This window comes from Hipposideros armiger, unplaced genomic scaffold (assembly GCF_001890085.2).
Source record: "Hipposideros armiger isolate ML-2016 unplaced genomic scaffold, ASM189008v1 scaffold_118, whole genome shotgun sequence".
NCBI classification, from domain to species: domain Eukaryota; kingdom Metazoa; phylum Chordata; class Mammalia; order Chiroptera; family Hipposideridae; genus Hipposideros; species Hipposideros armiger.
In genome coordinates this window covers 3479801-3485590 of record NW_017731468.1, presented here as the reverse complement: position 1 = coordinate 3485590, position 5790 = coordinate 3479801, and positions in this window count along the sequence as shown.

Below are 5790 nucleotides of genomic sequence, written 5' to 3'. Positions count from 1 at the left end.
TTATTGGGATTATCTATTCCTTGAATACAGTGAGCCATGCATGCATTCAGGGAAAGAGAATTCCAGGCAGAAGGAGCAGCAAGTTCAAAGGTCCTAAGGCAGGAGTGTGCCTGGTGCACTCAGGACCCCACAGGGATGCAGTGTAACTGCAACAGTGTTCATGAGGGAGGGTGACCAGAGGTAAAGTTGGAGAACTAGGAAATGAAGGGGCTTGGGAGAGAGTGCAGATCATGGAGGGCCTTATAAGATATATGTAAGGATGCTTGGCTTTTACTGTGAGTGAGATTACAAGTCATTTCACTTCCTTTTCCATTAGGATCCCTTTAGCTGCCGTGTTGAGAAAATACTGTAGGAGCTGGGATAGAAGCAGAGAGACCCGTTAGGAGACTGTTTTAGGCATCCAAATATGGGGGTGGCTTAGCCAGGGTATAAACTTTATCTCATTTATTTCTCACAATACCACTTGAAGGTAAGTATTATTATGCCCATTTACCAGTGAGGAGTTGAGGCTCAGAGTGTGTGTCAGCTCTTTAACTCTCTGTCACATGGCCTGTTCATGGCAGAATAGGACTTGAACCTGTGTCTGACTTTATCTACTTTGCTATATTCCCAGAAATAGTTCACATTTACAGCAAAACCATTTTGTCTAGTTTAAAACTCAAAATACTATCAAGGGATCTTACAATGGACTAGATCAGGGGTCGGCAAACTGCGGCTCACGAGCCACATGCAGCTCTTTGGGTACATTCCATCTCAAAAGTTTGCCGACCCCTGGAAGAGCCAATCCTGTCCCTCACAACAATTTAAAAATTATTTGAGAGCCATAAATATATATTTTACATAATCATCATTATGTGAATAATATCCTTTAAAAATGTTATAAATGAAACTATGATAGTTTTATTTTCATTCTCAGTTTTACTTCAGAGCCACATGTACATACCCAAAGAGCCGCATGTGGCTCGCGAGCCGCAGTTTGCCAACCCCTGGCGTCTCTTCATCTCAAAAGTTTGCCGACCCCTGGACTAGATTATTTGAACCTGGAATTTTGCAAAGACTGTCAGATCTCAGATATTCATATTTATATAAGGAAGAGGTATTATTGAAAGAAAAATTTGGCCCAAAGAACGTGAAAGATATATTAGAATTGCGGGAGCTACAGTTGTCTGCAGGCCCAGCCCTCAAAAATTACTCTGTGATTGATTACATGACTATATTTAGATTCATTGAAGAGCATTTGTTCTTTTCTGTTCACTACAGTCAAACTTTTAGGAAGGACCATGACCATTTGCTACCCTCCAAGTTCAACTTTTATAATTGCCTATTGAAGGTAATTGCTCACATAATGTTTAATCAATAGATTATAAACAAGATTTTGTATTTTAGGATTTCAAAAGCTACTACAAATCCCAGGGAGCTATTGTTAAGATTGTATATTGGGCGGTGTGGTCTTTAGCTGTGGAATTTACATGGTGTCATAAGATTTCAAGTGGGAAGGAAACTCAGAATTACTTAGTATACTACCTTTATAGAGGAAAAACCTGAGGCAAAGAGATGCTGTTTGTTTAAAATTATTCATTGATTCAGAACTGAGCAAAGATGCTCTGAGAGGTGCTCTAGTGTATCTCAAGGAAAAAGTCTTTAGACATCAGACAGACGTGTGTCTCTTACTATCTGGCTGTGTGACCTTGGGAATGTTACTTAACCTTCCTTAGCCTCAATGTGTTCATTAGTGAAAGCTGGATAATAATTACCTTGCATAGTACAATAGTTGGGAGAAATTACAAATGGGTCTAAAGCTCCCAGGCCGTGTCTGGTACAAGATAAGCTCTAGCTCTAATTTGTATTTTTGTTGTTGTTGTTCAGTCTTTCCAGGTATATTTTCTAAATCCTGACCTCTAAGTCTAAGTCTGAGCCAAATTTTAAGCCTCATCTACACTGACAAATAAGGCAGCTTTGACCCATCTAGATGCTTATTCAGATACATATTTTACATACATAGTCATAAAATGATGTTTTTTATACAAGGCCTAGGGCTCCAAGGAGAAAGGAGAAAGGTGGCTAGTATTAATTATACTTTAGAGCATCGCAGTGAAGGAAATAAAAAGATGATAACTTTTTCATATAGAAATTATGTGCTTTCCCATTTTCAAGGGCCTGAAATCTCTCATGTGCACCCAGCAAGATTTTTTTGCCTCAATGCTGCAAGTATTTGAAGTGTCTTGTTCTTTCTAAATGGGTTTTCAGGGTGCTGTAGGGCATTTGATTGCAATGAGGTAGACTAGACACATTTCCTTTTGGTGCTAGAATGAGAAGTTATCGAATTCATAAGTTTGAAGTACACTTATCAAGGCTCCACAATGAAAATGACTCCTTGTTGTTCTAACATCTGCCTTTAGAGCTACTGTTTGCCAGAACAAAACATAATCATGATAGTGAGGGATGCATTTGAATGATCTTTTGAGAGCATACAGCTCAGTTGGAAGAAGGCTGAAATGCACTTAGGCAGAAGAACATTTTGTCTTTTCTACTTTTAAAAAACAGTGCTGCTGAGTGACGTCAGCTATAGCTCAGCTAAAGCCTCACTAGCTATTCCTTGGTGGGTATACTATGGTTTAAGGGCACGAGACAGATTTCTGGATTCAATTTTCCCAGAGTTCTGAAGGTTCTTAGGTACTGACACACACTAAATAACGCCCCCCCAAGAAAAACATGATATACCAGGAGGTGGGTACATTGACTTACAGTGGGGTGAATGTCTCTCCAGGGAATAGATCAATGTGTTCAGTATCCAAAAAATCTTGATGCCGTGGTATTGACACTCCAAATTTATGATCAGAATGTAGCTTTGAAATCATGGAGTCAGAATTTGAGAGGACAAGCAAAGTGTTAATTCCAGTAGATCCAGTCCACATTGCTCAGTATCCTTAAGAGGTTTGTTTTTGGTATCAGAGCTTAATCAGATCAATTTTTATGAATAAGAAGAACTAATAGAAGGAAAAGCAAGGACTCAAAGGGCACTGAAAACAGGGATTCACACTTCAACTTAGAAACCCACCAAGTGTAAAATAGACCTCTGAGAAAGGTAAGCTTGCTTGGTCAAGGTCAAGTAGGACATTCCTGCCTGAGAATGACAGGAACCCTTGCAAGTCTGAAAAGACGCACTGACTCAGGTGACCTGAGAAACTAATGTCATCAGTAAGTCTCCAGAACTGTGTGACACAGGATGCTCAAGCTTGACAACTGGCATAGTCCGTTCTCCTTAGTAATTGTATTTCTTATTATAAATTAATGTATTGGCTTTCTGACACGTAAGTTTCATTTTTCCTCCCATGGCCTGGATGAAGCAGGTTTTGTGGTTCATTGAAGATTATCTTGATTTGTAGCCTTGACCGAATACCCCCTGGGAACTGGCTGGCCCTCCTGTGGGCACAGTGGTCCAGGTCTCTAACTGATAAGGTTAAAGCTCATTGATGATACATTTAGCCTCAGGTATGAAAATGTCAAGGTAATTAGTATTTGAAGGTGGCAAGTTTTTTCTTTTTACTAATGAGACTGAAAGAACACTAAAGAGAGTGTTTGTGATGGAAAAATTAGAAAGAATTGGGAAGCTTACATAACAATACAATCAGTACTCTTGATCATTTAAACCCTGAAATTTGTTGTATTGTTTTGGTCCCAGTTGTCTTCACCATCAACAGATTCATCAAGAAATATTCATTGTGAACTTGCTTTGGGCAAAGCATCTGCTAAACGCTGGGATGTAAAGAAGCAGAAATATACCCCCTGCCTTCATGGGGCTGACACTTCAGGGGGACAGGCCCTATGAACTGTGACTGTAACATAGTGGGACTGCTGTTTTTTTTCTCATTAGTTTCAGGTGTACAAAGCAACATAATATTATAGTTAAACATTTATACCCCCCACAAAGAGATAACCCCCTCCCCCAAGCTACTACCCTTCTGACATCTTATATACCTGTTATATTCAGTCTTTTTTATACCCCTTCTATCACAACTCTTCAAAGATGACTCGGGTTTCTCTAGGATCAAGCATGATGAATTCATCTCACCTACTCCTTCCTACTGTAAGACAGTTTGGTGTCTACATAGGTCTCTGTGTTAGAGGGATGGTGGCGGTTAAAAAGGATGAAGAGGCATGAGATGGTGGACTACTATTTATGAAAGGAGGAATGGTGTGCAAAATATATGAAGAGGGACAATAATCTTCAATTATTTAAAGAATATTGATAGTAGCTCCTTGAAGGTGGACCCAGTACCAAACTTGGTAGGGTCTTAAAGTGATTTATTTCAGTTATTAGTCACCTACCTGATTATTTCCAAGACTACGGTGGTCTAAGTCAAAATGAGAAAAAAATATTGTCAGTCCTCTCTTCAAAAATCTTAAATTATTACTCACTGCCTACTAAATCTGGAAAACATAATGCTGAGAAAGTGAAAATGCAAGCTGCAGCAGTACAGTGCTATTTATATAATTTTTAAAACCATCAAAACAATACTGTCTATTGTTTATGGATTACAGATATGTGGTTGAAGAGTGCCCTGCATGAGAAGTTAGTTGGTGACTGCACAGACGATCCATTATATTCTTCTCCTAATTTTTTGGTAAAATTCATTTTTATAAAAGTTTCATTTAAAAGAAGTAGAAAATGTGTGATTTTTTATTTATTTTTACTTTTTTTAGTTGAGCCATCCTGCCACCTGTTGGCAGCTCAGCAGCAGCTCAGCTCGGGCTGGGAATTGAACCAGCGACCATGTTGCTCAGAGCTCACACTCTTGAGCGAGTTCTTAACCAATTGAGCCACTCGGCCAGCCCTAGAGAATGTGTTATTTTTAATGCATATATTAAATCTTTGTGTAAGTCAGTGTTATTTTATTTTTCTTCATCTCTACTAGAGGTTCATATAAGAACACACCAAACTTAGTTTGTATGACTCAGAGAGCTCTCAGCTCTGGAGAGCCTGTTAGCTTCCTGTCAGAATAAGGATAGTTGGCCGAGGATAGTTGGCCATGCGAATGTTACTTGGGAACATTTTCTGGACAGCAGCCCCCTATGTGCAAGTTGACTGCTCTATTTATTTTGCTCCTGCCATCCCGGGGGGGATTTACTTTGTTTGGCTGGGCCACTGCAGAGGGGCTCAAAAGCATTTTTTACCAATAGAATTTTGAGCTGCTAAATCCATCCCTGGGCTCAGTGATTCCTCCCTTTGATGGGAGATCAAATATGAGAAGGCCTGTGCTGGTGCTTTATAAACTGAAGAGTGTGGCTGACATCTTTTCCACTGAGACTTTTCATTTTGAGCAGTTTCTGAGTATTATTACTCAGGGATATGTGAATGAGCAAGGTATTTAAGACTGGTGGATTTAATTTTATTATTGCCCCACATTTAGCCTGAAAGCTCAATTCAAGTCATTTCTGTTCTCTCTAGGCTTTTGCTAGTTATAAGAAGCAGGTACAACCTTGAGATTCGAGTACTCTACATTGCAATAAATAAGCAGTGGATAAATTGTTGTCTGTGGATGGCATAGTTGAATGTACAAAGGGAAAATCTAAAAAATGAGCTAAGACAGGAAAGGAATGATGAAGCAAATTTCATAGGCTGTAACACATCATATGGTGCACAGGTAACCTATTGACAAGTGACTCCATCAGAATGTTCTTTAAGAAAGATGTTACTGGGCCGGCCGAGTGGCGCGATGGTTAAGAGCTGGCTTGGGACGCCAGAGGGCCCCGGTTCAGATCCCACATATGAGGGCCAATAACACTGCC